Source organism: Amblyomma mixtum, chromosome 3 (assembly GCF_055824585.1).
Source record: "Amblyomma mixtum isolate Tamu chromosome 3, ASM5582458v1, whole genome shotgun sequence".
NCBI lineage: Eukaryota > Metazoa > Arthropoda > Arachnida > Ixodida > Ixodidae > Amblyomma > Amblyomma mixtum.
In genome coordinates this window covers 210,655,900-210,665,260 of record NC_143014.1, presented here as the reverse complement: position 1 = coordinate 210,665,260, position 9,361 = coordinate 210,655,900, and the positions used below count along the sequence as shown (strand labels likewise).

General features: G+C 44.8%; 1 long non-coding RNA gene across 1 annotated transcript; it reads left to right on the top strand.

The window, feature by feature from the left end:
- Positions 1-388: 388 nt before the first annotated feature.
- Positions 389-8,367, top strand: LOC149353534 (uncharacterized). The gene is made up of 3 exons (XR_016291003.1): positions 389-800; positions 2,061-2,168; positions 5,482-8,367. It is a non-coding gene; the product is annotated as an uncharacterized LOC149353534 (long non-coding RNA).
- The last annotated feature ends 994 nt before the right edge of the window (positions 8,368-9,361 follow it).

Sequence of the window (9,361 nt, the reverse complement as noted above, 5' to 3'; positions counted from 1 at the left end):
GCTACTACTCTTGGATGAGAGCGCGCCCACCGGCAGCACACACCGGTAATCCTTCTTCTTTTGCGATTCCAGCACAGTAACAGCGGCGCGCAAGACAGCCCAGCAGCAGCACGAGAAAACAAGCGAAGCTCACGGCGGTGATCTCAGAAACCATGCAGCATGTCGGATAGGCTTTGGATTTGACGAGCTAGACCATGCCCACTCACGCACGCACGCACGAATGTACCGACACGCATATTAATGCATCCATGCGTCACAAATTTCTCAAGTTTTTAATGCTAATATGTGCACAAGAACTTAATTATTTTTGTAACGAAAGTTTCATTTGGTTTAAGTTCTTTGCTATCGCACTGCCCAAAAGCATAGAGCCCGAAAGAGACGACCTGGAGGAATGCCTGGAGGCGATGCCTTTCTAAACGGGCCGAAGGAAGCCGGAACTGGCCGAAGCGCTAGCCAACGAACGCAGCGTCTGGGGAGGGACAGCATGGCGGTCAGCGTTACTACGTTTGTCGCGGTCCTTTGTGGTGCCGAGGGCGTGAACGATCGCTGGCATGAGCATTTGTCACTCTTCCGATATGTGATGTGCCGACAGCAGTGAAATTCGCTGGTGCGATGTACGAAAACGTGGTAAGGTGCTGAGTAAACCTGTGTTTATAGCGTGCGTCAGCGGGCTCGACGGATAGCGCGTCGTCCTTTGCGCGCCTTCACTGGAAACGCTATGCTGACGGTGGGGCTCATTTCCTCCAAGGCGGAGCAGCTGGTGGGAGACCACTACCCGGGTGACATCTCGCATCTTGGGGGTAAGTTAATTTTCTTCGAACCTGTTCATTATTTCAAAGCCTTTGCGCACAACTGGCCACGTCAACACAGCTAGTACAGAGACGCGAAGACGCAGTGCCTATCGCGGCAGCACGCAGCGCTGAAAGGTTGTTTGCTGGCGGCACACGGGCATGAATGCGCGTGTAGTGTCAGTGGTCACACGGTCATGGTCAGTATGCCATGCAAATATGCACAGCTGATCCGATCGCGGGGTGCACGATATCGGCGCCGTACTGCCGCCGTACTGCCATTCATCTCTCGCCGAGAATGGAATATGTGCCCACCAATAGATCTTCGGCCCGGGCTTTACATTCTCGCCGCATGTTACGCTGTAATTGAAGTAACAGCGCTCGAGCAGTTTAACTACATAGACTGCGATTCAGCTGTATGCGTTTGGATTGAGCTTCCTCCTCTTTCACTTGTATTTCACTTGTACTTTTATAAATTGTGTATTTAAGGTACGAAGCTCCATATGATCCAGCTGCGTTCGTACTTATAGCCGAGCCAGTGTAGTCGAGCCTTGAATAGCAGAACGGTGAGATAAAAACAAATTGCTCTGAAGTTTTTCGCCTCTATTTTGGCATTCGCTTTTTCATACTTTGGCTCGGAGCTGAAATGGTACAAACAACTTCAAAATGCACACAGGTGCCCTAGCTCCATTTGCCCTAAATCCCGAAGTTGCAGTGAAATTTAAGGGTAATTGAGCCTTTAATATGTACGAAGAATAAACTTGATTGTTTCATGATTATAACCAATGGCGCAAATAAATCTGACTTTGACTTAAATATGCTGAGGTACCTCTCCAATACCTTATTTGATGTTAAAGGAAAAAGTGTGGTTTTTCTGCAATTGGCACTATTAATTCATCATACCTGTGAGAATGTGAAATCAGTGCTAATCATGCCAGATTTCAAATTGAGGGACGCATGCAGAATTTGAAGCAAACCAGCCTTCTACTGAAAATATCGTTCTGCTGGGGTCTGTTCTGTTGAATGGTGGCATGTATTGTAGAAACGATGCTGGATATCGATATGCAAGTGATGTCTCGTCTGAGGCTAGGTTGTGAATGACTGCCGTGGTTATGAATTTCTTGTTGCCTCGCCCACTTCGAAATGCGGTTAAACAGTTGTGTTCCATTCTGCGACCGGCTCCTTTTTGTGCCTTGCACTTTGCCTTACATGCTTGATTCTAGTCCATTTTTTGCACTGTGCTGCTGTTAAATGTGTCTTTTTACCTTGCAGCAATCTCCACATAGCTTTACCAGCAATGCCTCTTCCAAGCTCTCCAGTATGGCTGTGCCAGCCTTTCACTTGGTGCTAGGATGCCCAGCAAGCAAGCAGGCTTTTGAAGTAAGCACTGAAGACATCTTCCGACACAAGTAGCTTTTATTTTCCTAGTCCACTGCTACTTGTGTGACCCCTCGTTATGTTGATTTTGGCAAGTTAGGTTGCCTATTAAGGGCTCTCTTTTGTTTTTCACCTGCTGCTGTGGCCTACTGCATTGGTGTTCGGCTACTGAGCCCAAAGACGCGGCATTGAATTGTGGTGGCTTCGTTTCGACAAGGCGAAATGCATATTTGCTCGTGTGTTATGCAATGTCAGTGCATGTTAAAGAATCTTTGGTGGTCGAAATTTATGCACAGCCCTCCTCTATGAATGGAGCTATTGTTCAACTTTGAGGCATTAAAGGGACACTGATGGCAAGCTGAAGTTGACCTGTGATGATGAAGTTCCGCATCCTAACCACAAAGACGACACTTTTTCTGAAAGTGGAGCTTTATAAGCCAGAGAAAGCAAAACATACAATTTTCATCAGCACCGGCTGATTTCGGAAGTAAATTGCGATGCGCTGACTCCGTTTTTTTTTTGGCACAGATTCCAGAGGCTAGGCTGAACTGCCATTCACCTCAGAACGGTTATCATGGAGTCCTTTGTGTAGACTTCATGAGTTCAAATCGAGTGGCGGGAAAATTTTTAAATGTAATTTTTGCGCCAATCATTGTGTTGATGGCCTTTGCACTGCTGTTAAAAACCGGGATAGCAGTATGGTATCCCATAAAACTAGGTTCAGGACTTGCAGGAAGTGGTTTATCACATTCCGCTAGCTTGTGCAAGAAACTACTTCAGGGATATGTGCAGGTGTCTTTAATGTGTTCCTGAGTGAGCACTAACTCGTTAGGGGGAAGGCAGCTTCTAATCTGGCACTACAGTGCCAATGTCGTGAGTGTAAATCATAAGATGACCCATCAGTATGTACGCCTGATTTCTGTGACACTTCAGTGGTGTATACAAGTGGTAAACAAATCTGTAAGGTATTTGATGCATATCTCCAAGGCAACGGCTGTATGAGTAGCGAAGCCATTAGTCAATCTTCAACGGAAAGAATTTTCTCTTTTAGATGACGTGCTTGTATATCAGTGACAGTTATTTGTTGTCCTGCCTTTCGCTGGTGTGAGTCATGTGTGGCGCATCTTCATGCGAGCCTTCTTTTCCTTTACAAAAAATTCAATTGATAGTCCAACCTGTTTTCTTCTCTTTTCCTGTGTTGCATATTTTGGCTGGTTTTAAATCTGTAACTGAGCTCAGACTGTGATAATTACAGCCGGTAAACAGGGCTACTGAATGTGAGCTTGGCATACATGCGTACTGTATGTGTGAAAGTGCAGTTTACAATATTCAGAAATGCTTGATAGCCTTACAAGAATCTAAAATTTTGTTGGAATTCCTATTTGTTCTCTGTTCAAGTGTCGAGAGTTTTTCCGCTTCATCGTGTGATTAGAGCCACTTTGGTACTTAAGCTGAAATCTTTTCTTTAGCCTGCATGTTTCTCACTTTTGGAACAGAAACGTGGAGGCTAATGAAGAGAGTTCAGCTTAAAAGAGTATAGACACCTAATCTTGGTGGCATGTTTTCTTCTCTATAATGATGCGGAAGACACTACTATGCATGAATCACCATCTGGTATTCGTGTGAGACCGCTAAATAATTTATAATCAACTTTTTCTGTCATCCTGTTTCGGTGAACAATTTGACTATGGCTATGACATCAAAGAGAGCTTATAGGTCACGTGAGGCGTGGAAAAACTGCACTTATAATCGCTGCTTCATCGTTTTAATTCGCTACAGCGCTGACGCCAGCATTCCTTAAGAGCCAGAAGTACCAATTGTATTGCAGTTTTTCATGCCTCACGTGACCAATAACCTTGCTTTGAAGTCACAGCCATCATTCAGCTGTCGAAACCGAAACAAATACAGCAGGAGAAAGAAATTTGATTATAAATTATTTAGCGGTCATAGGAGGATGCCATGTGGTAATCCGTGTATAATACTTTATGCCTTATTACAAAGAAAAAAACACGTGCCAAACGATAAGGACAGCAAAGTGAGCTATGGAAAGAAAAATGATAAGTCTAACATTAAGAGACCAAAAGGGGGCGGAGTGGGTGAGGGAACAAATGCGGGTTAATGACATGCTACTTGAAATTAAGAGGAAGAAATGGGCCTGGGCGGGGCTTGTAATGGGAAGACAACATAACCGCTGGTCCTTAAGGGTCACGGAGTGGATTCCAAAAGAATGCAAGCATAGCAGGGGGCGGCAGAAAGTTAGATGGGCGGATGAGATGAAGAAGTTCGCGGGGATATGGTGGCCACACCTAGCAAAGGACAGGGTTAATGTGGAGACATGGGTGAGTCCTTTGCCCTGCAGTGGGCCTTGTCAGGCTGATGATGATGGTATGTGTCGCACCTGCTGCTTCGTGCTATCAGCTGGCCCATGCTTGGCCGACCAGACTAGCCAAATTTGTGATGTGGGTTTTCTATTGCACCTGCATTTGTGTACACAGAGGACTTGAATGGCAGCAGGCGATGCTGTGCATGTGTTCACGCCACAGCACACATGACCCACACTGAAAGCTTCTCTGCCTTTAGTAAGACAGCTGCGTCAGTCTGGGGCATAACGTATCCCAGTGCTAGAGTATGAGTAAATTGCTCTGGAATTTTAATCAGGTAGCATAGCGCAAAAGAAGGCTAGCGCGGCTGCCTAATATTCTCTTGGGCAGCTGTGTTGGATTTTCAGTGCCTGTTAGTGTAATCCGTGAAAGTTCACTGTAACCCATTCGTTTCGATGTAAATTAGGAAGTCCTTAGAGCCCTGTAGTTTTTAATGATAATAACAAGGTAATGCAGTAATTCAATTGTACCTGTTCTCTTTCAACACAGTAAAGTGCTGCTGGGTCGAGATCACAGTTTTACTTTGCAGGTGTGCTCAGGCTGTCATCATCATCATCAGCAGCAGCAGCAGCAGCAGCAGCCTGACTACACCCACTGCAGGGCAAAGCCTCTCCCATGTCTCTCCAGTTTTGTCTGTCCTTTGCCACTTGCGGCCACTGTATCCCCACAAACTTCTTAATCTCATCCACCCACCATTTTTTCCTGTGTGTGTGTCTTCTTCGCCATTCTGAAATTCATTCATACAAATGGATTGATGCACGTAGTGTCAGGTGCGTAACGTGATACCACCAGCTCACCCCAAGCTGTGCTCAGATTTGCCTCATTGCTGCAGGAGCAATAAGGCAGGCTTGAGGCTGAGTGGTGCAAAAACATGATTTTTCAAGAATGCCTTTGTGGAAATTGCAATTAATCATGTGAATTTGCTTTCATTTTAGGAGCTGCACACAAGCTGTGCGCCTTTCCATGCTGATCATGCTGGCCAGGTACGCTTATGGTTACATTACTAGGTTGTTTTCATAATGGCAGTTGTGGATTTCTGTGTGGTTTTAAAACATAAATTGTATAAGTATTTGCCCTGCCACAAAAGTATAGTGGTGCATTCAAGGCCAGTGTTACAAAGGGATGTTTTGATTGCTGCAAGAACTTGAAGGCCCCTGTGTGGTCACTGTGGAAGGCCCCCTCCCTACTTAGGAATTGCTATTTGGGTTACTCAGTCATTTGGCAGAGGAATAGTGTATAGAGATAAGGGATGGAAGAATGCTTCCAACTAAAGAAAAAAATCCAGCAAGCAGTCATAGAAGCAGAAGTACAAAAATGGCAAGGCTTTCTCTAATTTACATCGAATCTTTTTCACTTAGACTTCTTATTGCATAGAACGGCTGATGCTTGGCTTACACACATATTTTCTTTAGGTATGCAGTAGGTCTCACATTCTTGTATGATATGGTCACGGTGCCAAAAAATGATGGTGGTGTTAGAAAACTCGGAATATAGAGGAATTTTATTGCTGACCTTATGGAGAACTATGGTAGCTGTGCAGTCGTTACAAATATCTTCCAATATTTTCACATAACACTCTTCTACACCCTGATTCCACAATGCCTGCATGACAGCTGTGGTTCCACCGAGTCAATTGCTGTCTGGTAGTCAATGAAGGCTATATATTGGGGTTGGTTATATTCTGCCCATTTCTCTATCACCTGATTGATTGCATGAATGTGGTCTCTTGTTGAGTATCCTTTACGAAAGCCTGCCTGATCATTTGGTTGATTGAATTCGAAGGTTGTCCTGACTCTATTAGTGATTACCTTAGTAAATACCTTGTAGACAATGGATAGTAAGCTGATCGGTCTGTAAATCTTCAAGTCCTTGACATCTTCTTTCTTATGAGTTAAAATAATGTTCGCATTCTTCCAAGCTCCTGATACGCTCGTGGTCACGAGGCAAGCGTGTACAGGGTGGCTAGTTTCTCTAGCACAATCTCTCCTCCGTCCTTCAGCAAATCTGCTGTTACCTGATCCTCACCAGCTGCTTTACCCCTTTGCATTGCTCCTGAGGCTTTCTTTACTTCCTCCCTCGTTACTGGCGGGATGTCCCATTGCTATGCTCTACTGCCTCTCTCCGTAACGTTCTGATTACATTCACTACTGTAGCGATTTGTGCAGAACTCTTCGGCTACTTTAACTATCTTATCCATATTGCTTATAACATTGCCCTCTTTGTCTTTTAGCGCATAAATCTGGTTTTTACCTGTGATTAGTTTTCTCTTCACTGATTTTAGGCTACCTCCATGCTTTAGAGCATGCTAGGTTTTCTCCATGTTAAACTTTCTTATGTTGGCTACCTTGCACTTATAAATAACTTCGATAGCTCTCCTAGTTCTATTCTATCTCTGAAGTTAGACGTCCTCATGCTTTGGCGTTTCTTCATCAGACCTTTCGTCTCCTGAGATACCTTGCAGGTATCCTCTCGAATGATCTGACCACCTACTTCTGCAGCACGCTCCAATGAATTTAAATATGTATTTAAAGATAACAGTTAAGGTGGGAGATTGAGCTTCGAGATTTGCACTTCAACTTGGGAGTTATGCCACTGCTACACAGAATACTTGATCGCCGTAGAGATATTTCATCATCTCGCACCAAGCTGCTGTGGCGCCACTGTCACAGTTGATAATTTTGCTGGGAAGCTGTTGTAGCGCTCACACAGTTTTGAAAAGGTGGTATTCATTGTATTTGTGCTATTGGCAACAGTGATAATATGCTTGCTGCAGTGTTTTGTGGCTAGCCTTCTTTTTTTTAGTGAAATAAGTTGTACATTTCATGTTGAGTATTCTTTCAGCGATTAAATTGCTTTGATTTTATTCCTTAGTGTATAGTTGCGAGTGCTCCATGTCTGAGTGCAAATTTCTACCACTGAAAAGCCTTCAAAATCTTAATAGATGTCCACACTGTTCTAGGGACTCAGTGGCTATTGGAAATGCCCATTTAGCTGTATTCAAGTGCCGTTGAGTTAATAGCCATTTGAAAGCCTTCAAAATGCCTGTGTGACACGGTTATTAGATTTTGTGCAGGTTTGATGCTGAGCAGTCTGCGTGCTTGAGTCGGGTTTTCCAGTGTCTGTATTTCAAACCTGAAACTTTTCGAAATCATCATTGGTTCATTAATGGAAGAAGTACTTGTGCCCTTTTCTGGAATTTCCAGAAAACAGATTAACTGAATTTTTTTGCATATACTCCTACCTTTTTGCAGGTGCTGCATAGTGAGAACCTGTATCAAGACGCCAACCTGCTGGACATGGAGAAACTGAAGAAATTGTTTAGCCACTGTGTGGCACCCATCATGAGGGATGTGGCATTAATAAAGCCAGTTAAGGTGACCTTATCTATGTCCTTTTGCAAGCATGCTACACACATGAGAGCCATCCCACGAAGCACCGTTTCTGCAAAGCTTGTTATCTCACAACATGCATGCTGAATGAGGCAGTGACAGACAGATGAGGAGGCCTTAATGCAGTACATTAGCGTACCGTGTTGAGCAGTGATGTAGGAGCCTTGCAGCCATGCAAGGTATTATCGGTATCATGATGGTAACTCCATTAGACACTGTCTAGTGCTCTGTGAGCCAGACTCGGCTATTGAACATTCTGGGACTCACCCTTGGCTCTCGGACATTCTGGAAGCCTCACCCGGCTTGCGCATATTACGCGAGGATGTCTCCTGCTGTACGAGCCTTACGCGGCTTGCGCACTTATGTGAGAGATGTCTCGCGTTTGCGAGCTTGCTCGGCTTGCGCAAATTATGTGAAATATGTCTCGCGTTCTGCGACCTCGCTCAATCGTCGCATTTTGCGTGGCAATAAACACGCAAAGATAGGCACGCAGAATTCACGCTCAATATTTTCAATAGGGTCGTCCTTAAATTCTGTACTCAGGCAGTCATTAAACAGATTTAACATTTCAGAACTAACAAAGAATTTCAGCAGAGCTGTACAACAACTCTGCCAATTCGAAACACGTTGGTGTTGATATTGTTGTAATTCTTGATAGGTCATATTTTAACGTGCAGTTGAACAATGATGTACCGTACGACGGTGCTAAAACACACTAGCATTAAGAGCGTTTCGCTCTGAGGTTTCAGAGGGATTATTGTTGCGAGCTACAAAAAAATTCAAGTTTAGCATTGCACCGATGTGTTTCCACACTCATTGAATGACACGTTCTCGCTAGCCCAAATGGCGCCCAAATTATATCACCAGCTTCCTGAACCTGCACCGCAAGCACACTTTCCCTGCACACTGCCCGCCATGCAAAAGTGCCCGGTACACTATGCCACTCCACGTGGGAGCGCCCAATTTAAACCCTCGCACTACCCTCCTCCTCGAGCGACCAGCAATGGCTGATCGCACGGGACTGAAAAACCCCGCGCGAAAAGGGCCGCACCGCTTCGCGCTCTGAGTAAATTCTGTGTAACGTGTGCAGGCTTACAGCTTCGAGAACTCAAGTTGCTTCGTTCCTCAGCGACTGTACATGCGAAATTTCAGGCAAGGCAATATTAATTTTTATTCATGTTCGGCGGCCGATACTATAAAGAGAAGTACAGAGAAACAAAACAGGTAACAGCGTCCCGCTGTACTCAACTGCGGTAACAAGGGCTTTGCATGAGGAAGGTGCACGGCAATTGGAGCACTATAAGCCCTCATTCTTGACTTGTTACATTTTTCGGTAGTACTGAGCCACAGAGGAGCTTCCAGTATGGAAAAAGCTAGGGTGAGAGCAGCCCCCACTTTGAGCACCGCTAAAACACAGGCGCAGTGC